The sequence below is a fragment of the Sus scrofa genome, chromosome 10 (genome assembly GCF_054392235.1).
Source record: "Sus scrofa isolate SSC_HxYL_T2T_F1_AM1 chromosome 10, Sscrofa_HxYL_maternal_Yorkshire_Landrace_v2.0, whole genome shotgun sequence".
NCBI lineage: Eukaryota > Metazoa > Chordata > Mammalia > Artiodactyla > Suidae > Sus > Sus scrofa.
This window is the reverse complement of record NC_139392.1, coordinates 10,209,930-10,235,234: the sequence shown is the minus strand read 5'-3', so window position 1 is coordinate 10,235,234 and position 25,305 is coordinate 10,209,930. Positions and strand designations below refer to the sequence as shown.

The 25,305-nt window shown below is 41.6% G+C and overlaps 1 protein-coding gene and 1 long non-coding RNA gene across 16 annotated transcripts in view; one reads left to right on the top strand and one right to left on the bottom strand.

The window, feature by feature from the left end:
- The window catches only part of GPATCH2 (G-patch domain containing 2), a 188,915-nt gene that overhangs the window by 74,953 nt on the left and 88,657 nt on the right, over positions 1–25,305 (top strand). The window lies entirely within an intron of this gene.
- LOC146398785 (uncharacterized) overlaps positions 16,000–25,305 on the bottom strand; it is a 344,076-nt gene continuing 334,770 nt past the window's right edge. For both annotated transcript variants that reach the window (XR_014817314.1, XR_014817313.1), the window contains one exon: positions 16,000–20,432. This is a non-coding gene — a long non-coding RNA (uncharacterized LOC146398785). The remainder of the gene's footprint in view (positions 20,433–25,305) is intronic.

Here is a 25,305-nt window from a genome sequence, read left to right as displayed (position 1 = left end):
TTATGGTGGCCCTGTAACACATGGACTTTTCATCACTGTCCAGCCTCAGTTCTCTGTTGAAGGTAGACTCTTCCTCCTCTGCCCTCCTGTGGCTCCTTCTCTGCCTTTGCTGCCTCTGGAACCGGTACACCAGTCCGGAATGTGTCCTGGGCACATACACCTTCAGCAAAATAAGTTACTAAATTAAGATAGGAACGCACTTGGCAAAGTTTGAGTCTGGATATGAGCATGTCGTAGGAACCTGCTTAAGAATCAGACAAATAACAATAATATGTTTAAAGTGTCTGCTCTATATGTAAGGAAGATAGTTGAGTTCGGGTTGTTTCAGTAGTTAAAAAAAGAGCATATGAAATTTCATTCATACACATCAGGTTGGACAGTCAATGTTTTCTCTAGGTATTTCACATTTAGACATACTACTTATATTAGAATGAGATAGTGTTTAAGAATGGATCTTAATTTCTTAAGAAAGCTCTTGGTGTTTAATGCTGACAGATATTACCATTGTCAACGAAGACTCTCATAACTGAAAACTAAATAATTTAAGTGAAAGTGGATGTATTAAATGATTATTTTGTGATCTTCAGGCATTCTGTTTTATTTACTAGACATTTGACCATACACAAGTTACGTACCTCCTCTAAATCCTAGTTTTCCCCTTGTAAAATGGGTTAATAAGAGTACGTCTCTCATAGCGTTTTATTTTTATGGATATGGAGTGTTTAACGTGGCTTCTGGCATATTTTCAAAAATTATCAGACGTGGTTCAAAATACAGCATAGAATTGCATTTGTGCTTTTGTTTCTGAGTTCATGACTCAGATTGCTAAAACTGCTTAGCAGAGAGAATTGGGGGAGAGGGGCACTAGCTTCAAGGTTAAAACAGAAAAGAATAGCAGTCTTGATTCCTGGACTGTATTAATGTAGAGCAGCGGGGAGTTCCCTTGTGGTGCAGTGGAAATGAATCCCACTGGTATCTATAAGGATGCAGGTTTGATCCCTGGCCTCGCTCAGTGGTTTAAGCTGGCATTGCCATGAGCTGTGGTGTAGGTCACAGGTGCAGTTGCTGTGGCTGTGGTGTAGGCTGGTAGCTGCAGTTCCGATTTCGCCCCTAACCTGGGAACTTCCATATGCCATGGGTGCGGCCCTAAAAAGAAAAAAAAAAAAAAATGCAGAGCTCACTTCTCTGTACTTTAGAATCACCTGGAGGGCTGTGGAAACCAGAAGTGGCTGGACCCACCCCCAGGGTTTCTCACTCGTGGGTCTGGGTTAGAGTCTGAGAATTTGCATATCTAGCAAGTTCCAAAGTGATGCTTATGCTTCCAGAAACACCAATCTAGAGAGGCCCTTTCCTTCGCTGACACTGAGAAGGAAATGGACTCATTCGTGAGACCCTGCTTTTGCTGTTCGGTGACAGTGGCTCTGAGTGGAACACCCGTGCAGGCTGCTAAGTGTGGACTTTGTTTCCTGACCAGAGGTCTTCCTCTATCTTACCTGCCAGATGTGTATGCCTGACTGGTCCACGCTTCTCTGTTTTATTAATGATTCATGAAAAATTCTTATTTTCTTAAGAAGTTGGGGTTCCAGGGTGATTTGAATATATTATTTCAAATTATGAATCTTTTTAGAGATTTATAATATAGCATAGAAGTATGTGAAAAATTATCTGTCCATGTAAGCAAAAATTCTCCGTAACGTCTCTGATTGTATGCTTACTAATCATGTAATTGCGTATTTTAATTATCACGTCTTACTTGTCTTCCTACATGTATTTAAATAATTATATTAGTTTATAATTACAAAAATATAGTTCAGTATTACAGACATTTTATTGCTCATAGTGAAAATATTTGTTCACTAAGATTATATGAAGCAGACAGTCATTTTTGACTGGCCGAGAGAAGTAAAAAATGGTTTTAAAATGAGTTATTTCCAGTACAAAATAAGCTATACTCTATTTTCAGAAATAAATTTTATTTTGTAGGTTTCTGTTTCTAAAGCAGGTTATTAAACACATTTTTATTTAGCAATAGATTTTTGTTAAGTCATTTTTTGCTGTTATTGTTAAGTCATTTCTTAAACCAAGAAGGAAATGAGAACATTTGACTTGCAGTCATAGATGAATATCTTTCCCTAAAAATAATTGCAATTAATGAGGACAACATAATCGGTTTGTACTGAACACTGTCTTAGAGGATTTTATTTTATTTTATTTATTTATTTTATTTATTTATTTAGCGGCACATGGAGGTTCCCTGGCTAGGGGTCAAATCAGAGGTGTAGCCGCCAGCCTGCACCAGAGCCACAGCAACACGGACCCAAGCCGCGTCTTCGACCCACACCACAGCTCACGGCAACGCTGGATCCTTAACCCACTGAGCGAGGCCAGGGATCAAACCTGTGTCCTCATGGATGCTAGTCAGGTTGGATTCCGCCGAACCACGATGGGAACTCCCCAGATTTTATTTTTTCATGTGATTATAGTTGATCTCCCTTCATGGGAATGACAGCTCTGAGGACAGTGACTTCTGCTTTGATCACCACTGTGTCCCTGGGGTCAGATCACTACCCAGCACTGAGCAGGTACCCGTAAATATTTGATAATTGAAGTGGTGGGAATTATCATTCTTACCATCATTATTGCCTTTTATTGAGCATCAAGTATATGACACGTTCTTTGCCAGGTATTTGCATAAGTCTTCCATCCTCATCACAGCTTATAAAAATAGATATTAATCATCTACTAGGCTTGGAGAGATTAAAAACCAACCCGGTGTCACAGCCAACACAGGGCAGGTATTTATCTTTCTGCTGTGGAACCTAGGCTTCTGCCGCTAAACTGTGCTGCCTCAACGTCTCATATTCCGGGGGGTGGGAGAGGGACATGCAGTGTATTCAGAGAGAGAAGAAAGGGGTGCTTTTGAGATGGGCTTTAGGAAGACAGGAAACTGAGCTTGGAACAGGCGGTTATTCCTTGCAGAGCTTTCCCACCTAATCAGAAGGAAATGAAGTTTCATTTCGTTTGCACATAATGTAAAGCCATTGGCATTCAACTGAAGCATGCTTGTTTTGCACGCACCTAACCTGTGAACCTCAAGGCAGTGAAAGTTTTCAGTCTCTAAACTTTTCCTTTTTCCCAGCTCCTCTAAATTTGCCGAGGACTAGTTTGTTTTTAGATTCACTTACTGATTCAGAAATCCTCCTGTATTTTGTGTGTGTTCCTTTTCTCAGTGATTTCTCTAGATTGACTCTTCCCGTGTTGCTTCTCAGACCGGGCTCTGAGCAGGTGGATCTTACGCGGGGATTTGAGGGGCCTGTGAATGCTTGTTGAGAGTTGAATGAATAAACAAACGCGTGAATGAATGAATGACGAGAGGCCATCCGCGTCTCATTCCTTCCTTCTGAACAGTCTTGGGTGAGCTGTAACACAGATGGAAGGGCTCCATTCATTTGTCTCATAAAGTCAAAGGTGGAAGAAAGGAGGGTATCGAATCAAATCGGCTCCTCTCCGGGGGGCCCGATCTTTCTGTACCCGTGGTAGGAATATCTTAAATGCTGCTGGAGCATTTTCATCCCAGAGCAACGCTTACCATCTTCATTTCCCAAATGTTACCTATGACTGACAGTCCTGAAATGCATATTCTAATATTTGAGGCAGGCTATCTAGGGGAAGAAAGCCTCTACCCTGAAGGGAAATATAAATTTATAATTGAATTGAAAAAAACCTTCCAGTATTTATCTGAGTTATGAGTTATCATTTGGTCGCTAATTGAGATTCATTAATAACTCACATGGTGCCTACCCCATACTAGGTGCTCAGTAAATGGCTCTGTAATTGAACTGAGAGACTGTGGCCTTAGATCAGAGCTGTTTGACGAGATCTGGAGAGATGAAGCCAAAACTCAGAAATTTTAAAAGCAGGTGTTTGGATCCTAACGAGACAACGCTCATGCAGAAGGAGAAGAAAAAAAAAGAACGAGCAGTTATAGACAGAGACAAATGCTTATTTGTGCCTGGCAGATAAACCTCCTCAGGTGTTAACTCTTAGAGTGATTTTGTTGTTGTTGTTGTTGTTGTTTCAAAAGAATGGAGCCACATCTCTTAAGCCATGCTCTCTCCCATTCTAGGCAAAAAAAAAAAAAAAAGATGTTCCATAAAAAATTCAAGTAAATGAATAAGTTCTTGAATCCATTTTATAAATAAGCCTGTAAATATTCAAAGGATTCTTCTTACAACTGTTACTTTTTGTTTTGCGTAGATACAGAGAAGCAGCTGTCTTAGTGTTTGCACCGCACCTGTAATCATTCACTGTTCTTTGTGATGTAAAAACTCACTGGTAATCGCATCTTTATCCCCCAAGTTAAGCCCTAAGAGTTGGCAGGTATTCACACCCACTATTCATTTCACCTGTTTGTCCAGCTCTTGAACCAGAGGAAGTTATTGCCTTGGTATCATCATTGGCTTTACGTGGTAACAAATGTCTGTTAACATTTATCCATGAACTCAGAAAATACCTATCATAATCTAGCTATGTGTAAAATAGTTTTATGTTTTTCTGATGCTTCACAGTTTATAATATAAACGTTTTATGTACTTTACATAACTTAGCTATGTATCAGGGCCCCTCGACATTCTAGTTTTGGGAGTTCCCGCTGTGGCGCAATGGATCAGTGGTGTCTCTGCAGTGGCAGGGCCTCAGGGTCCATCCCTGACCCAGCGCCGTAGGTTAAGGATCCGGCATTGCATCTGTGGTGTAGACAGCAACTCCAACTCAGATCTGATTCCTGCCCAGGGAATTCCATATGCCTCGGGGCAGCCGAAAAAGGAAGAAAAAGAAAAAAAAATCCAGTTTGGCTTTATGATTCTCAGGCTTATTCTCATAAGCAGTTGTGCTTGGTGTTATGAGCAAAAATGGTACATTATCTGGTGCCAGGAAGCCTAAAATTCAGAGTAAAGTCTTTAGACAACTAGCTGTTCCATCCAATGATGTTTTGCTAAGTGTTTAGATATTCAGTGAAGGACGTGTCATTTCTAAGTGGGAAAACCTGGTTTTCTTGGGAAAATCCTTTTCCTTTGTCCGGTTCTGCAGGAGGAGCACTATAAAGAGGCACCCTTATGCCCCTCGATTCCGGGTGCTGTACCAGCGCCCTCTGCTCTCACCAGCCCCTCCTCCCAGGGTGTCACGTGTGCTGCTGGCAGAGTCTCTCCTGCTGTGACCACACGGTGCCTCCAGTGTTCCTCCCACTCATATCGCGGAGTCGCAAGGTCACCCAGCATCCCTGGCTGCCGGGCCACCTCCTCCAGACTGAAGGTTTTCAGTCGCCTGACGAGAAAGGGGAGATTTCAGGAGTTGATGGCTCTTTCAGGACGTTAAGAAAGAAAGAGAGGGAGGGTTGCACTGCCCAGAGTTTGGGTTGTTTTTCCTAAAACAAGGCTAGGGAGGAGTTCCCACTGTGGCTCCTTGGGTTAAGGACCTGACACAATCTCCAGGAGGATGTGGGTTTGATCCCTGGCCTACTCAGTGGGTTGAGGACCCGGCGTTGCCATGAGCTGTGGTGTAGCTCGCAGATGCGGCTCAGATCCTGCATTGCTGTGGCTGTGGTGTAGGCCGACAGCTGCAGCTCCGATTTGACTCCTAGCCTGGGAACCTCTGTATGCCGCCGATTCAGCCATAAAAAGTAAAAAAAAAAAAAAAAAATTTGCATGGACTGAGAATTGGAGTTTCTTCTTATGTGTATATCTAACTCTTACCAGTTTTTAGGGTACTTATGAGGTTGAACAAAATCTGGAAGCTTAAGTTTTATGATTTTGTTTCTTCATTTTCTTAGTAGAGGCCTTGTTGTAGAAACTTGCTGAAAAAAATGGAATGATCCCTTTTCTCAGATCAAGGACTTTTTCTATTATCAGGCTTCGAGAGACTCAACGTGTCAGACCCCTAGTGACTCACAAGACTGTACTTTTTAACTGCTCTGACAGGACATCTGTACACTGTAAATTTGAAACTGCAGGGGAAAGAACAAGAGCCTTGTAATTTGTCTTAGAAAGTACAGAAATGCAGTCATTTCTCATTGCTGGATATTCTTGAGTTCAGCGGAATCAGAGATCTATGAAGAAGTATACTGCACACGCCGATTGGAGAAATACAGCCACAATGTAGACGAAATTAACAGAACTTTTGTGAGTCGTGCTTTTCTTCTGTCTTAAAAGATCAAACCTTAGAGTGAAAGAAGTGGTATCAGGATCGTCAGATAGTCGTGTTGCCAAAGGAGAGAACGGGTCTGCATCAGATTTGCTTATCGAGGAAAGAACTTACTGCAGAACCCACACATACTATTTTCTTCCCAGATTTCTAGACTTCCGGCTTTGTAGCCACACCCTGGGCAGTGTCTGGATCATTTGGCGTCATCCCTGTCATGGTCCAAGGACATGGAACATCTTTGTCTCTTAAATACTGGTAGTTTCATTGAGTCTCCAGAAAACCAAATTACAGTCAATCTTGATCGGAGGCTGTATTTCCCCCTCACTGTTAGAATCACCAGCCAGAGGAAGTTTGGGGGTGATTACCGGTGGGCTCGGTCTGAGGAGAGAGGTTGTGGAAGCACAGATAAAGAATGACACCTGCAGGCTTTTTCCTTTCCTTTCCTTTTTTTTTTTTTTTTTTTTTAAACTTTCACCTTCAGCTGCATAGTCCTTGAGGACACCTGCTTCTGATTTTGTAGACGGTGGGTCCCTCACTGCCAGGAATCAGAATGCTCTTTCCTAGGATGCGTTTCATGAACGGCTTCTCTTGAATGTAAGTCAAACAAGGTACTTTTACCACCAGAATGTTTCCAAGTATCCTCGTGAACTAGAATCAGGGGGCTTCGGTGTAATGATGTTGAGGAAATGGGTTTACTGTTTCAGAGGAGTAATCGCTGCTGTATTACAAAAAAAAAAAAAAAAAAAAGATTAGAGAAACTTAACAGGCTATTATTGATCACTGCTATCAATATAAAAATTCATGTTACTCCACCCATAATCATGTCCTGTTTTGTTGAAAAACCAAGGACGCTAATGCTTTAGGACAAGTTGTTAGCAGAAGATTCTAAGAATCTGAAAGGGCAGGGAAGGGAGTGGCCTGAAGCCATGTATCCAGTGGCATCCAGTAGCTTGCCGGAGAAGCCACGAGTTGCAGGTCCTTCTTGCTCTCTGTTCACCTGTCTGTTTCTCCTCCTGCTTTTCTTCCTCTCCCCCCTTCCTTTTTTCCCTTCTTCCCTCCTTCCTTAAATTGCAGTTTAAAGAGCTCCAGAACCCCTCTGTGATTGTACTTTCCAATGAGTCATAAAATGGAAGTATACTAATTAGTGTTTATAACCTCCCCAGATTTTTAACGTTAAAAAACCCCAAAGGAACGTAATTCTGATTTGAATATGGAAACTTTTTCATTTGCACCTGATAGGCTGGTTTTTTCTCCTAAGCAATTTTTAAGTTCAACATATTAACTCCAAACGAGGTGCTTGTGATAAAAGCAGTGACTCCTTCAAAAATACCTGAAGCATAGATGTGCATTCATTAAAGTTTTTATATAAATACATGTATGAATAAGTTGTAGAAACAATCAAGAAATCAAGTCTTTCAGGGTTATCTGTTGCCATGGTCTCCTATGCATTGGCGCTCTCACCGTAGCCACTACTATAAAACGTTCCCTAAGTACATAAAGGCTCTGATCGTTAAGACTTTTATTGCCAGCCACACACACAGAGCTGCAAATTGCCTTGTTTCAGATTTATTATGTATTACTCCAGAAATTCTATAAAGATCAAAAGAACTGATTACAATGTTGACCTTTGCATTAACTCATCTGAATTTAAATTCAAGTGTTTGATTTGGGAAAATAAGTCCATTTATCATAGGTCTGCTGCTGAGGGGATTGGGCAGCCCTGATTGGGAGTGCTGAGACCAAATTTATTTATCGAGCGTGGGCTTGAAAATTGTTTGTAGGACAAGAGGAACAAAAGTTTGACCTGCCATTGTTCGAGCACCAGGGGAACAGTGTGGGCACTTTGCCCTTTTCAAATTTCAAGTAGTCCGTCTCTCTGCATCTTGTTGATAGAATCTCCAGGTAGTAAATTGAGCACATATATGCTGTTTTAAAAATATAAACCTTTCTTTGATTCAAAATGAATGATCCTTCTTTTACTGAGAAAATAACCACTTCTTCAATAGCCAGGTTACATGTTGCAGGCATATTGAGATGCCGCTCATTCTGAAATTAGCCTTTATATTATACTTACATTCACACTTGGTAGGGTTTTTTTTTTTTTTTTTCTTTCCTGAATTACAAAGAAAAAGCTGTTTGTAGTACTGTCTTCCTATGTAGAATTATGGATTTAATTAACTCTTGCCTATTGAACTATTAAGTTTTCACCACACCAAAATTCTAAGTTTTAACCCACCTTCACTCCCCAAGCTGCATATCTTGTCCACATTGATAAACTTTCTGATCTGCCTTTGGGTGGGCATAGAGTTCTAGAAAGTGAGTTGATAACGGAAGGGATGACGGCGGTCAGCACCAGGCATGGACCTGGATCTATCCCTGTAGCCATGCTTTTGAAGAGCATGGCTTCAAAACAAGGTGAAGAGTCCGGGCCCCACACTGTTGAGTGTAGTGGTGATGGACAGAAGTTGGCCCTTAGTGACCTTCAGAGCCAGTTGGTTAAAAAAAAAAAGCATGCCATGTGGGTTAGGATTCATGCCCATCTTTACACTGAAGGTTCAGCTCTTCTGCTCTTTGCGGTGATTAACCTTCCAGCCCAAGACTCTCAGGATGGAGAGGCCAGAGTAGAACCCATTTGCCAAGTTTCAATGGGCAGCCTGGAAACCATGACAGTAGACACTTGAGATTTGTCCCAAGACGTCCATGTGCTGCAAATGGGAAAATGTAACATAGCACATTATGTTCCCTGTAAAATCCTATAAAGTAAAACTGAAAATGTGAAGTGACCCTTGAACCATTAATGATTCTATAAACCACATGGCCAAAACATAAAGCCAACAGAGTAAATTTTGCCATGGACTTCAACTTCATGCCCTGTGAAAATCTTTTTTTAGTAACATGAACTCCAAATGTATAGAGGCTGCACGGCATCACCAGCATTGGTGTAATGATATTTAGGGATAACATTGAGATGGGAATGCTCAGCTTTCTTGTTCTGACTTTGCTCCCAACGTGTGATTCACATGAGAACCGCTACCGAAAACAAATTTAGGGTCACCAGAGGGGACAGGTGGTGAGGGGAGGGATGGATGGCCTGGGGGTTTGGGATCGGCATATACGCACTGCACTTTATGGACTGTGTGGCCAAAAGAAACCTGCTGTGTAGCACAGGGAACTCTGCCCCGTATTCTGTGATAACCTGTATGGGAAAGAATCTGAACAAGAACGGACGTGTATGTATGTATAACTGAGTCATTGTAGATCGACTAGACTACAATAAAACTTTAAAAATGAAAGAAAAAAAAAACTACTGAATCATGAATTGATTATATCCGATGCCTTTGGGGACTCTTGAGTAAATTCTCTTGCAAAACTTCTTCAGTTTCTTTTTGTTTTTGTTTTTGTTTTTTTGTCTTATTAGGGTCACACGCATGGCATATGGAGGTTCCCAGGCTAGGGCTTGAATCGGAGCTGTAGCTGCTGGCCTACAGCACAGCCACATCAGTGTGGGATCCAAGCTGAGTCTGGAACCTATACTACAGCTCACAGCAATGCTGGATCCTTAGCCCACTGAGTGAGGCCAGGGATGGAACCTGTGTCTTCATGGATACTGGTCAGATTTGTTCCCGCTGAGCCACAACAGGAATTCCTAGTTCCATTTTTTAAAGGATATAGCCTTTCCAGTTATTGATACGTACATGGTCCATCTAAGGCAGAATCAGTCTGCTTTATGATGAAGAGGTAGGGCTAAGATACTGCTTCTCTACTTAGTTCATCTCTTAGAGCCTGAAAATAGAGGGTCCTTGTGAGGGAGAGGTAAAGTCTGTGTGGTTAGAACCCAGTGTGTGTGTCTGAAAGAATAAACCTATGAAGTATTTAGCTATTATAATCTGATTGTTGGATTTTTGTAAGCTTTCAATTTTTTAGAAAAATTTTTGAAGCAAAAAATATTTACATGGCAAGGTGAAAGTCTCAAAGAATGAAATTTCTATATCATTGTCAAAACCTGAAATTCTTAAAATTATCCAAATTATTAAAATAGTGAGAAAGTTGTGTTTACCAAATTCATTTGAGCATTTCCTTTTTTTTTGTCTTATTTTATTTAAATGAACATCGAAGTCCTAAATGATTGAACTGTACTTTGATGACTTTGACTCTTTTGTTTGAAGTGGTTTCATTTTACTGTGGTGAAGATTATTTCGCTTCGTCTACATTAATATTTTGAGTAATGTCAAGACAGTACAGAGGTGAGGAAGTAGTGTGGGGGCAGTGAGCAGGGATTTGGGGCAAGAGGACGTGCATTCGGTGCCAAAAGCCAATGGCCTTTTTGTTCTTCCGCCCATTTCAAACCTCTTAATTAATTTCAGTTTAGCAGATGTACGTTGAATGCCTACTATGTGCAGATACTGTCCTAGGTAAGCCCAGGCACCAAGATTACTTGAATAGGCCCCACTCTCAAGGGATTTGCTGTTTAGCAGAGCAGGCATGTATTTAATCTAATGCGGTCGTGGAGGAAACAGAGGGGCTGAGGAAATACCAAGAGAAGGAAAAAGCCAAAAAGGACTCCTTTCCATTGATTTCTAGTCTCGGAAAATGATCCAAGAGGAGTTCCCACTGTGGCTCAATCGGAGCAGCAGTGTCTCTGCAGCGCCAGGACGCAAGTTCAGTCCCTGGCCCAGCAAAGTGGGTTAAAGGATCTAGCACTGTGACAGCTGTGGCACAGGTTGCAACTGTGCCTCGGATCTGACCCCTTGTCTAGGAACTCCATATGCTGCAGGGTGGCCAAAAAAAGAAAAGAAAAAAAAGAAAAATGATTTAAGAACTCAACTTAGAATGATACAATGCTTTTTTTTTTTTTTTTTTTGGTCTTTTTGTCTTTTCAGCGCTGCTCCTGCGGCATGTGGAGGTTCCCAGGCTGTAGCTGCCGGCCTACACCAGAGCCACAGCAATGCAGGATCTGAGCCATGTCTGCGACCTACACCACAGCTCACAGCAACGCCAAATCCTTAACCCACTGAGCACCGCCAGGGAGCGAACCCGCAACCTCATGGTTCCCAGTCCGATTAACCACTGCGCCACGATGGGCACTCCGACAGAATGCTTTTGATGTAACGGATTTTTGAATTTTTTTAACAGATGTGAAAATTGAGGTCCAAGGACATGAAGTGATTTATCAAAGCTCATACATTTGTGGTTTTTTCGTTTGTTCATTTTTAGAGGAGCTGTTGATTAAGGATTTCATGTAAGACTCATAAAGGCTACCATTTGGGCTAAACCTTTCTAATGACTAGAGACCAAGCAATTAAGTTCAAAACTGTGTAGTATTTTCCATAATTGCGGTGCAATTTCCCAGAAAGAAGGGGACAGAGTAGGCCGATACAAATGAAGAAGGCACTTTAGGCTACATCAGGGAATTGAGCCTTATGTGTAGGTCAGGTTTGGATAGATGGAGAGTATAGTATAAAAGGCACAGAGCAAATAAAAGTGAAATAAGAGGCTGGAATGAATTCGAAGTATGAGTGACAATTCCTGGCACAAAGTCTGTGGGTGCCTGCTGTGTGCCGAGGGCTGTGCTTCCTTCGTCTCTGTGTTTTCTCTCTTTATTCCTTACACATCATCTATAAAATCAGCATTGGGCCCAATTTATGGCTGAGATTAAATGAGGCGCAGAGAGATTGCTTTGCTTAGCTGGGTCACATAGTTAAGATGCGGAACGTGGACGACTTCATTCTACTGCAGAGGACTCTTCCTTTATTTCTTCCCTACCACGACGTCAGGTGACTCCCAACTTTCCTCCTATACGAGACTAGGGAAAAAAAGAACAGGGTTAGCTGTTGGACGTGTGGAACTTCAGAGAAGAAAAGGCCGTGTATGTGTGACCAGTCAGTAAAAAGATGATAACTGAAACTAGAAGAGTTGGTGCATTTTTCCGGAAGGTACGTCTGTAGCAAAGAGAGTGAAGGGCAAAGGATGTGACTCTGGGAAATTGGAAGAGAGGGTGTCAATTGGAAGATACAGGTACGTGTGTAAATACGATGGCTTTGTCTTGCTGTTCGCAAGGGTTTTCTTTGGTTTGGGGGTTTTGGTTTTTACTGATGCATTATTGTTGTGAACTACCAAATTTTACATATCCTTGAATAAGTACTTTGCCTTCCTCTGTATCCAGAAAGTTTTCCATGTGGCTTTGAAATTTGACTTCTTGTATAAGGAGTCATAGTGATTAACCATACAAACAGGAAATTCTGCAGGGTTTGCATTAAACCATACAAAGAAAGAAAAAAAGAAGGTAAAAAGTAAGCAATTTGAGGAAGGAAAAGCAGTGGGTAAAGTGATGAGGAATAAAAGATTTTTAAACATTTTTGAAATCTGGAGTCAACAGAGGCGATGAAGCGAATCAGTCCTAGAGTTTGTGGTAGGCCGCTTCCTCCTTTCTTGGTGGTTTTAGTTCCAATTCCAGGTATACTGACTTCCCACCTAAAACCTGAGTCATTTGTCCATGTATTCATTCGACAAATATTAGAGGCATTTAGAACAATCTTTTCTTTTTGGCTTTGACTTAATGTGCACATTGACCAACAAAGGAAAGAGTAACTTCTTTCTTTGTGAAGAATCCACCCACTTAAGCTGAGTAGGTAGATACTTGACCTTGAAGTCATAATCCAAAGGGAAGTTATTTTTTTCATTGGAATTGGTTAAGTCAGGTGACTGGAACTGAAAACCAGCCACAGGGGACTGATGAGCCCTAACTAACAACAAGATTGGATGGGAGATGTCAGGCTTATTGGTTAAACCGATGTGGGCTATAAATCTAGATGTGCTCCTGGTAACAGTAGCTGGCAGGTACTGAGTCCTTAATGTGCTAGACATTTTCCAGAGGATGTGAGGTCCATAAGGGCCCCGTGGGGCCGTTGTTACTATTATTGCTCATTGCCCTTTTACCCCGAAGTAAAAAGAAGTCAGAGAACTTGGCTAGCTGCAAAGTGGCAAAGCATGAGTTTGGAAAGGCTAGTCCGGCTTTCAAGTATGTAATGCCAGGTTGAGCTGCATCACTGAGCCAGTATCTGTACTATCCTAAGCCGAGTTAGTCAACCGCTCGTGTTACAGTCAGTACTGTGCCTCAGCCAGCTGTGCGGTCACGGGACATCTGGTCACCCTATGGGAATTGTGAGAGAGCCAAATCGGTCTAGGTTTTGAAAGAACAACTAAGGAGTTCCCTGGTGGCCTAGTGGTTAAGGACTTGGCATTGCCATTGCTGTATCTCGGGTGACTGCCATGGCTCCGGTTCAGTCCCTGGCTCGGGAGCTTTTGCACGCTGTGGGCGCAGCCAAAAAATACCAGTTTATTGTTTGCTTAGTCCTGGTGGTAGTGGGTGCAGAGGGGACCAGTTGCGAGCTTTTATTATCTTTAGATATTGAATTTTTTTTCATAGAATATAAATAGTTTTAATCAACAGAAGAAGCAATTTAAAGCAGAATTTGTTTGAAGTGTGAATGTGGCGTTGTTCATATGGACAATCAAGGGCCTGATCACCAGGAAGGACATGGAGAGTTTTTAATTATAAAGCTAATACTTTACATCTTTCCTAGTCTTTTTAAATTGCCGTCTAAGGAGTTCCCGTCGTGGCGCAGTGGTTAACGAATCCGACTAGGAACCATGAGGTTGCGGGTTCGGTCCCTGCCCTTGCTCAGTGGGTTAACGATCCGGCGTTGCCGTGAGCTGTGGTGTAGGTTGCAGACGCGGCTCGGATCCTGCGTTGCTGTGGCTCTGGCGTAGGCTGGTGGCTACAGCTCCGATTCAACCCCTAGCCTGGGAACCTCCATATGCCTCGGGAGCGGCCCAAGAAATAGCAAAAAAAAAAAGACCAAAAAAATAAATAAATAAATTGCCATCTAAGATTTCTGATTTGAGAATTGACTAATGTTTACTTGTGTTTTTATGGCTTCTACATTTTCAGAATGGAAGTGATACAGAAATTTTTTTTTTTAGTGTGAGAAGGCAGTTAACTGCAAGGTCTGTAAGAATCTTTCTGATAGATGTTATGTTGAATTCATTGAAACATTTCCATATGTAATTAAAAGAGCACATTGAGTTTTCCCACTAGTTATATGTTGCATTCCCATTGTTACTTACACAAGATATATGTCTGTATCGATATTCAATAAACAGGGGCTTACTGGAAACATACATACCTAGGATTCTGATTTCTGTGTTTCAGAGCAATTCAGATGTCAGCCATGACTTTTATTTGGGACTTTCCTGTAGACGTCCAGATAAAACACACAGATACTTAAATCAACAAATGAAGGCTGTTTCATCCCGTGTCTACCATGTGCCAGACGTTGTGCGGTCTTTGGGAGAACCATCATGGTTCCCAGTCCCTACGTGCTTATGGTCTAGGGCAAGACTAGATAAGGAAACAGCTAATTAAGGTACAGGGTGATAAATGGCACACGTGCAGTCCTTAGAATATAGAGAGGTTGCTGGGAGCCCAAAGGGTAATCGTTAAGTCAGTGGATACCAGTGCATAATGTTATTCTAGGACATATGTCAAGATACAGTAAAGGGACCCAAAATATTATTTGGCACATAGTGATGGTTTTGAAGTGAGTTGATTAAGATATTAATATGCATCACCAAACTCATTTGTTTTTTTCCTTTGTACTGCTAAACAAAGCTTGACTAGTTAGATGGAGTTAATTCTCTTGAAGAATTATTTACAAAAACTGAGATATGAGTCAGTGGAAAGTGGCTCTTTCTCCTCATAAATATACTGTCTCGCTTAGCACCTTCGATGTCATTGACTAACTGCGGGCGCTGCATGCCCAAGACCGACCTTCCACACCAGCCCTTTCGGCGTTTTCCACCCAAACAGCTGACATTTGGGTGGGCTGCCCTGTGTATTTGCAGAATCAATCAGGGTTTCCAGTTTTGCCTTTTCAGTTTGCATTCCGTCTGACATTTTTATTCAAAAAGAAGTTACCCTTCTGTTGATGCTGCAGAGTTTTATTTTTTTTTTCCCTGCATTTGGTTTCAAGCTTTTCCTATATGTGTACATGACAACTACGTTTTGCATATTGTAAAAGCATCTCTCAGGACATCTCTGCTGGTGTCTTTCCCCTCCTGTCTGTCCTCCTTTCTTCAGTCAGGTCTGGCCCAGTGGTCCTCAGACCTTAGCATGAGAATCACTCACGGGGAGAGTTCCCATGTGGCTCAGCTGGTTAAGAACCCAACAGAGTATCCCTGAGGATGTGGGTTCGATTCCTGGCCTCACTCAGTGGGCTAAGGATCTGGCATTGACACAGCTTGTGGTGTAGGTCGCAGATGCGGCTCGGATCCAGTGTTTCTGTGACTGTGGTTTCGGCCTGCCACTGCAGCTCCTGTTTGACCCCCTAGCCTGGGAACTTCCACATGCTAGAGGTGCAGTGGTTAAAAAAAAAAAAAAAAATCACTAGCAAGGCTTGATAAAACCCAGATGGTGGGGCTCCACCCCCCCCACCAAGGTTCTCATGCTGTAAGTTTGGGGTGAAGCCTGAGAATTTGCATTTCTAACAGATTCCCAGGTGATGCTGATACTGCTGGCCTGGGGGCCGTCCTTGGACAGCCATCGTATGTGTACCAGTGCTCTTCCAAGGGGGCTGCTGGGACTCGCCAGAACTCCTTCAGGGGGTCCACAAGGGCAAAACTGTTTTCATAATAATACTAAGATCTTATTTTTTTACTTCATTTTTTCACGAGTCTATGATGGTGTTTTCCAGAGTCTCTAGCAATGTGTGTGACACTCTTGGGTTTAAAAATGAAGGCAGATTTTTTTTTGTTTGGTTGGTTGCTTTTTATTTCTTTTCACAGCCTGCTGCATATGGAAGTTCTCAGGCTAGGGCTTATGCCACAGCCACAGCAACACCAGATCCAGGCCACACCTGCGACCTACACTGCACCTGCGGCAATGTGGGATCCTTAACCCACAGAGTGAGGCCAGGGATCAGATCGAACCTGCAAACTCAGAGACACTGCATTGGGTTCTTAACCCGTTGAGCTCAGAGACACTGCATTGGGTTCTTAACCCGTTGAGCCACAACGGGCATCCTGACAGTTTTCATTTCCAACAACAGAAATCCATAAGACAAAGGCCCGTCAGAGCACTCAGTCATTTGTAAGATACAAAGTCTGAGAACTGCTGGCATAAGGAAATGAGCACAATGCCTTGAATTGAAACCACCAGGACACGGCATGTTCTGGCTCCTTTCTCAGCCCAGACCAGTCTTGGCTTGGACACACCAACCTCTGCTCTACTCCGTGGAGACATCTGCCCTGCTTCCAAGCCTCCAAGTGTGCGGTTCTCCCCTCCTTGGCCGGACTGCTCTGCATCCTTCAGGGCTCAGCACAGCTGGGGTTTCCTCTCCCACCACCTTCTCCGTATTTATTCCCGTGGTAGAATTTTCCAGCAATCTGTCGTATTCTGGTTGACTTGTTTTTATTTCCGTGTGTCTCTCCATCCCATCAGTTCAGGGTCCTCAGCCTTGTTCTCCGGGGCATCTCCTCCGCTTCCTTAACCAGGACATATTGGAAGGGCTCTATATTTTCTCGTGGACTAAAGGAACTAGATATTTTGGGACTAAATTACCAGCTCTGCCACTTGTTAAGCAGGTGGTCTTAGGTGGGTTGTTTTCATCTCTCTGAGCCTCGTTCACGAGCTTAAGATAATCATTAGCATCTTGCCAAGTCGTGAGTGTTAGAAATACTGTCTAGGCAGCTTCTGAGAGCCCAGGCCACCTAGAAAGTGTTTGATGAGATCAATAATCGTGGCTACTGTTTACTTAGTACATATCGGTTCGTCACAGAGGACAAAGGCACGATCCCTGCACTTGGGAGTCGGTCACGGTCCAGTGGAGGGTGATGCTTGGCATTCTGATTGTGTAGCCTGTCCCGCCGACTTGGGTCGTAGTGACATCGTATCGGTGTTTCCCAATCTGCCCATGTCAGGTTTGTTTCCAGTTCCGTGGTGCAGTTTCATATCCGCAGCGCTCAGAGTTAATTCCATGGGGCAACTCAAGAATAGTTAGTGGTACCTAGTCTCTTAGCTATGCTGATGCTTAGAAGCTGTGCATGGATAGCTTCCTTCTAGAGCCAGTGTTAAGAGTGTATCCCACTGTTGTCTCGGCGTGTACGCTAATACTCGACAGCCTCCTTTCTGTCCATGAATTCTTTTAATAGTGTGCCACCCAAGAAAGATAATAGAGCAATTTTCTTTCTTTTTCTGGGATTCTTTTTTCTTCAAACTTTTGACCAACTTGAGTGAAAATTTTCTAGGAGTTCATTAAAGATAGTAATGGCATCTTTCATTTTCTGTATTTTAAAAATTGTGAACTCTTCTTTATGCAAAAGACCTAGTGAATTATACTCACTTTTCAATTTATTCTCTGCATACTTCCTACTATAGGTTTTTCTTTTCTGTACTACTTAATTTCATGAAACTGGCATTAGAATGGTTTTAATTATACAGATGGCATCATAGTTTCTAAGACAAACAATCCAGATTGTTGAAAGACTAGAGCATTTAACCTGTTTGTGAATTCTTTTGAGTGTATAGTAAGCTGTTTTATGACTCTCACAAAATAATCAGCTGGAGTGAATAATCTTTATGCTTTTGACCAATTCAACATATGGTTCAGTGTAGACAAATGTCCTAAGTTCTGTTGGTGATAGAACAGTAAATTAGAACCTGCTGGTTTTGAGAAATGTGTATTGTAAGGAGACAAAAAAAACATAAATTTTAACACGAGGCAAATCTGTTACATGATAGAAGAAGGATACAAAGAAATACAGGTATTCAAAGTGGAGAGAGAAATCACTTCTGTTGTGCGTGGATCAAAGAAACCGTGTGTGTGTGTGTGTGTGTGTGTGTGTGTGTGTGTGTGTGTGTTTGAGCTGGGTCATGGGACAAGAACGCATTCTCTTTATTACTTTAATAGCATCAATTTGAATGGTGTGCCAGTTTAAGTTTCTTTTTGGCCCTTAGAATAGGCCAAGAACAGCAAATCAGCTATAAAACATTCAATTTAGAGACCATTATTATAGATAAGATACTTAACTCTATTTTATTTAAACTCATGACCTTTCCACTAATTGAAAAGCATCAGCAAAGCTCTAGCTTATATAGTCACTAATAATGTCTTTGTGGAAACTCCTGAATGAAATTTCTGATTTCGACTGGCCACCTTGTGGTTTTCACTTAATTTGTGAAGCAGCTCTTCTCTATAATTTGGTGTGTTTTGTATAGTAAATATGTATCAGCGTTTCTGATAGGCTCATGAGAAACAGTTGCTCGGTTGTTTCAAATAATTCACTGGAAAGAGTGATTGATGACCCCGATTTTAAACATCTCCCCTTGGACTATTCCTCTGCAGGTGCACGCTCCTTGCTCTCAATTCCCAGCAGCCCTACAAAAACTCCTTATTTTTGCTTACGAATATTGGAATATTTACTGCATCGTCTTACTATTGAGATTGTTGCATTAGACTTTGAGACAATGAATGCAAAGGAGGATAGTTAGGAGACACTGATGTGTGTGTGTCTGTAAGATTATCTCATTTTATTCTTTGAATAGCTCTCTCAAGATGGGAGCAACTTGGATCCGCACGTTATAGATGAGGAAGTTGAAGCAGTCGTAGAGCTGATACGTGGAGGAGTCAGAATATGGACCCTGGCCATCGGGCTCCGGAGCCCCCACTTTTAATCATTATGATCTTCTGCTCCTAAGTACTACTTTATACTGGAGAAAAAGAGAAAACTGATGATATCCATAGATCCTAGTTCATTGCTTTAAACCCGGTGAATGATGCTCTACCCGTTGTGATCACTGCATCAGACAGCGGGAATTACTGATGGGATCCCACAGCACCTTGTTTTCTAATCTTATTATTAAAGTGATGTTTTGGGCACAATTGATTTTGTAACCTGCAGGTTGAAAACCATGATACATGTTATGCGGAATGTTGCTGCACAGTAGTGAAAAAGCTTACCCTGGTAAACTATTTAATGCTTTACTACTTACTTATGGATCACATCTATCCTAGCGTAAGGATAATTCTTCTATTCATGAGTGTATTTCTAGGGTTAATGTCAGTTTGTAAGGTAGTGGGACAAAAATTTAATACTTGGGGGAAAAAATGTAGTTTCCTGATTGATTGCGTCTGATATTTCTCGTGAGTTTCCACTTATTAGTATTGGGTATGGAGACCGGGGTGGGGGGGGTAGGGAGGGTATGGGTGGAGGTGCAGGCGTCAGGGGAAGGGAAACAGATTTGCCAATTACAGTATCAAGTATTTCTTGGGGGCATCTTAGTCTCTCTTAAAAATGCTTGGTCTGGCCTTTCTCCTCCCCCTCCCATCTGCTTCTCTTCAGGATGGCAGTAGGGAGTTTAATGTACCCTCGGGGTCATGGCCATTACCTTTGGTCCAGGCACCATCCTGCTCTCCAAGCACTGCTCTTTGGTCCTTGCTGATCTGCTGTGATCCCAGATGCTAGAGTTCCCTGGTGGCTCAGTGGGTTAAGGATCCCACATTGTCACTGCTGTGGCTCAGGTTACTACTGTGACGCAGGTTCAGTCCGTGCGTGGCCAGGGAACTTCCATAATGCTGTGGGTGTGGCCAAAAAAAAAAACTGTGTAATCATATAGACGCCTCATTCACTGACATAAGTCTGGTTGCATTTGGCAGTTGGAGTTGCCATGCTGGTGCTGCTTGCTGAAGCCCATGCCTTCCAGCCATTTGTGTCTGATTTCCAAGTGTCTGTGCTTCTCTGGGTCCCAAGACTGTGCTCCCCCGCTGGTTCCCTCGTTGGGTTACCTAAATTCCTGGATCAACTGTCTAGCACACTCAGGCCGTGCAGGACCAGTAGCAGCCTCTCAGGCTAGCCACCTAGCACCCTCCTTCCAGAAATGCAGCCTTTCTATTTCTGGGCCAATTTGGACAGAGCACCAACTCAGGTGGGGGCTCTCCTGGAGACCCGCCCCTGAACCAGCTGTGCTGGAGCTAAGCAGATGTTCCTCAGCTCCCCAGGCTTGTCTGGTCGTGCTCCTCATTTTATCCCACGGGAGTGGGGGCAATTAGAACAGAGGTTTCTAACTTACCCGCTTCCTCACTACAGCTTCTGTTCTCCTTTCCATGCTCTATGGGAGCGGGGAGGCAGGAGCCTCAGGGCCCCTGACCATCATAGGCAGAAGGGCTCATCTCTTCACCCTGCGGGGAGAAGAAACTCTACTTGTGTCTCCCAGGCTCTTTTTTGTTTGTTTGTTTGTTTTGCTCTACCAATGGCATGCAGAAGTTCCCAGGCCAGGGATCAAACCTGAGCAACAGAAGGGGTAATGCCAGGTCCTTAACCCACTGAGCCACCAGGGAACTCCTCCCAGGTTCTTGATTATAGGAACCCAGATTAGAATGTATTAGGAACCAGGGGTTAGAATTTACTGAAGATGAAAATGCAGTAATTTCAAGTATGAAAATATTGTCTCCATTTTGGTTTGTTTCTTTTTATTTCTTGATTTGAGGACTCCTTTTCTTAGGGGAGTCTGACAGTTTCATCTAATAGGGATACACTAGCTCAGTTTTTGGAGACTAGAACATTCTGTTTTACAGACTGAACAAAAACCCCCAGATTTCTGAAACTTTATTACCTATCCAACTTTTATTTCGAAGAGACTTCTAGTCCAATCCAACTTTTATTTCCATAAGACTTCTAGTCCATTCGGGCTTATTTCTTCATTTCCTTTCTATAGACTTTTGATCCACACCTCGTATCAGTGTTTAGCCTATAATTTCCCCCCTTCCATCAGCTTAATTTCTTCCCATTTCCAACACTCAGTTTAACTCTCATCTCCATCAAAAAACACGTGCTAAGTCTGTGGCTTTAAGGATCTCTCTTTGTTGAGCTGCTGTTGCAGTTATGGCTAAGTGCATACCGTTGAGCAATTGTTTTATCTCTGTTGGCTTCATGTCTTTTGAATTTGTAACTTCTTAGCTTGCCGGATTTGTATTTTGCAATTCTTTTTTTTTTTCTTTTTCTTTTTTTTTTTTTTTTTTGTCTTTTTGCCATTTCTTGGGCCGCTCCCGCGGCATATGGAGGTTCCCAGGCTAGGGGTCAAATCGGAGCTGTAGCCACCAGCCTACGCCAGAGCCACAGCAACGCAGGATCCAAGCCGCATCTGCAACCTACACCACAGCTCACGGCAACGCTGGATCGTTAACCCACTGAGCAAGGGCAGGGACCGAACCCGCAACCTCATGGTTCCTAGTCGGATTCGTTAACCACTGCGCCACAACGGGAACTCCCTATTTTGCAATTCTTTAGAGTCTTCTGTAGCACCTAATAGAGTGCTAGGCATATAAATAGATGTTCAATATTTCTTCTCTGCTTGTGGATTCCTGGCCCACGGAAGGGCATGTATTTGTATTGTTTTAAAAATAAAGGTAGAATTTAATGGATACAGCTAGCATTATTATTATTAATAATAATTAGGCGTTGGGCTTGGTGGATATAACGTGATGCCCAAATAATGGCGGCTTGAACAAGAGATGGTTTTGTTATTTTTTTCTCTCATGTCATGAGAAGGCATTTGATAGCTTTGTTATCCAGAAAAAGGATGGCAGGGTAGAAACCTTTGATTCTTTTGATTTTTCATGTCTAGTCAAAAAATGGGTGTTGTTGCCTGTATGCCAGGCACCGAGAGGTACAAGGGAGGGCCCAAGGTACGTGCCAGCTGGCAAATGCCATTGAGAGAATTTTCCTGAGAAGCTCCACCCAGTGACTGATACATTCCTTATTGGTCAGACCTTACCTCTCGTGACCATCTGCCCGTCCAGTTGATTTTATGATGCAACTAGAATTAATAAGCCTGATATTTACTCCCATCAGTTTAAAGCTAATTCTAATAAATGTCCCCCAAATATGAGGGTCCGACTGTGTGGATTTTTTTTGCTTGAAATGCATATTGGCCAAAGGATATTAAAAGTTATAGGTTATTATTCATGACTTGTGTAGCCATTTCTCGAGAAAGATTGGATGTCGTATACTAAGGTTGTACTGTTTTCTATCAACTCGTATTTGATTTGTTTTAAATTAATTCATTCCCTCGTATATACCTTAAAGAATATTTTGCATATGCTTGTTCTTGTTATCATTTGCCCTCCCTCTCAAGTCACAGGCAAATCGTTTTGTCTTGTTTTGTTTTTTAAGTTCTAGGTGTGTTTTAGTGCAGTCAGCATTATAATCAGATCTTGAACTGCATTATACAAGATTGCATGGTTGCCTGCATCTTTGCTTATGGCGACCAGCTTGTAGAATATAGTATCTTAAGTATTTTATTTGCTAAATATAAATCCTATTAAGATAGTTTTTAAATGTGAGAACTCTCAGTGTTTTTCTTATAAATTCCCCTCAGTGTACCCTGATATTATTAGACACAATTGTTTAAACATCAAAACCAGGTGTCACTTTTTTTTCTTTTGATGTAAATTAAAATTCCATTCAGCATCACCATCAGCTTAAGGTAGGAAAAAAATAAGCTAGTTGATAAAAACAACTTGAAACTTTAAAAAATATATATATATACAATCCAAAAGGGCATATGCACCACTGGTAATGTTGTGATAAATTATCAAATAATTCAGGTGGAAAGAAAATAATTTTAGCTCCTGAAATGTTGATTGTGTCTTCCAAGTATCAGAATTATTTAAGGCATTTATAACTAAGCACCTGCAAGTTTTCCTTGTCCTGTCTGCTCATATTCTTTTTTTTTTTTTAATTTTGAGAAACAGATTTCATTAAAATACATAAGATATCTTTGGAGAGAATTTCTTTTCGGACTGCCGTGTTCATAGCATTTTTTTCCTTGCAGTTTAGTTGAGATGTGCTTGACACACCGCATTGTGTACGTGTAAGATGTACAGTGTAATGATTTGACTTACACACATCAGGAAATGATTATCGCAGTAAGTTTAGGGAACATCCGTCATTCCTTTGGATACAAAGTTGATAAAATAGAAAAAAAAAAATTTTCCTTGTGATGAGAAATCTTTGGATTTACCCTCTTAACAAGGTTCTCTTCTAATGTACGGCTGTGGTCATTGTATTTATCGTGTCGTCCGCGCCATCCTTTGTATTTATTTGATACGAAAGACGTTTGTACCTCTTGACCCCCTTCATCCCATTCCCCCCCCCTCTGACCACCTTGCCTCTGGCAACCACGAATCTGATTTTCTGCCGTGCATTTGTTTGTTTGTTTGCTCGCTTTGCAAAGCATAGGTGAGTTTACAACGCTGCGTTAGCTCCTGCTACACAGCAGCGTGATTCCCTATTTCTACACATTTCAAAGTGCTCGTCATGCTAAGCTGAGTTTTCATCTGTTACCATAAAAAGATATTATGTAATTATTGCTAGTCTGCTTATATTCTTAATGTACCTTTTTTAATGGGGTTGAATTTGTGTCCCAAAAGCTACCTTAATAATTTTGTATGGTTTCAGTCATGTTTGCTGAACATCATAATTAGCTTCACTGCCATGTTACCCCCTGACCTCTCCTCCAGTCAAGAAAAAAATTTTTTGCATGTACTGAGCTTTTCAGTGGATCATCATTCTCATTAGATACGGGAATTATTAAGTATATTTTTTGTTTCTTAAGTTCTATTCTTTACATACTGGACTTTATGAGCGAAGCTCCAAGGAGGGAACACTTTCTAGCTTCTGCTTTCTGTGTATGTGACTCCTTTTCTTTTCCTTTCTTTCTTGCTTTTTTTCTTTCCTTTTTCTTCCTTTCTTAAGTTTCTGCAGCGCTGCAGGAGCTGGGAGGGGAGGCTTCAAAACACCCATTAAGATTTTTACTTCTTGTTTGAAATTTCTTTAAATAGGTGAGCATTATTTTTAAAAGCATTTTGAATGTCCACAGAGATAAAGGGATTTTTATAAATAAATTCCCCGGCAGGAGCTATGTTACATGCTATATGTTTCAGGCTAATAATAAGGGCTCCCTGTGGGTCAGTGTGTCACATCCCAGTGGTGTCTGGTGAGATGAAGGGTTATCTGATATGTCAGCTGGCTAACCCTGGGAACAGTTTGGAGCAGGCAAGATAATGGGACTGAATTCTGAAATGAGGGTTGAAATATACTGGAATATTGTCACATGTGAGAACAATAACTTTTTTAAAATAAATGTAGTCACCTCTTGACATCATTAGGCATATTTGATAATAATTCTTAATGGGGTATATTTTAAGTGGATAAATTGGGTAGAGGCTGAAGTGAATCACATATAATGGCATGTTTAAATAGATAAATTTAAAAAAATCACTCATTCCATCAGGCACAGGAGATTTTTATTAATAGAAAGCTACTGAGCAAAAATGGAAGTATTTTTTTCTTCCCTATCCCGATTACTAAATTGACATGCCCCAATGCTAGTAAGCGTTCAGCTTCTTAATCACTACTTTAAGTTCTGACTATAAAATTACTTCTACCAAACATGGGTGTAATACCATGGAAGTCTTTAAGATTGTGGTGCTCCACTGTGTTTCCAAGAGAGTATCTTCATAAACCATTATATGAAACGTTACTACCTTCTTTAAAATCACAAATGCTTTAAAAGATTCTTCTTTCCGCCTTTCTTTGTTTTTCTCTGCCAAGTCAGTTTGCCAAACCTAAATAGGCACTTGATTTTGAGAAAAAGTGTGTGTCTGTGTGGTGTGTAAAATGAAGTTCAAGAAAATATTTATCTTTCCATGTACACGTGAGTTGCTTGATGCGAGTTGAATAAGATAATCCGCATTAATACTCTTATGGCTTATAACTTGAATTTTTAGATGTATAGATTTTGAATGGAATCTCAGGGTGTTGCCGTGGGATGAGCTTATGGAGGTTTTTTTACACCATCTCATGCACATTTTGTTTCTTATTTTGGCATTTCCTCTTCTAAAAGGCAAATCTTAATGCACAGTGATTTCGTGTGAATATATGTGGACATTCCTTATGTTCTTGAAGCGCACAGCACTGCAAGCATCATAAATGAGTGATTTAGGAAGCCTTTGGTCAGCCAGCAGAGGCCACTCACAGCTTGCTACTAAA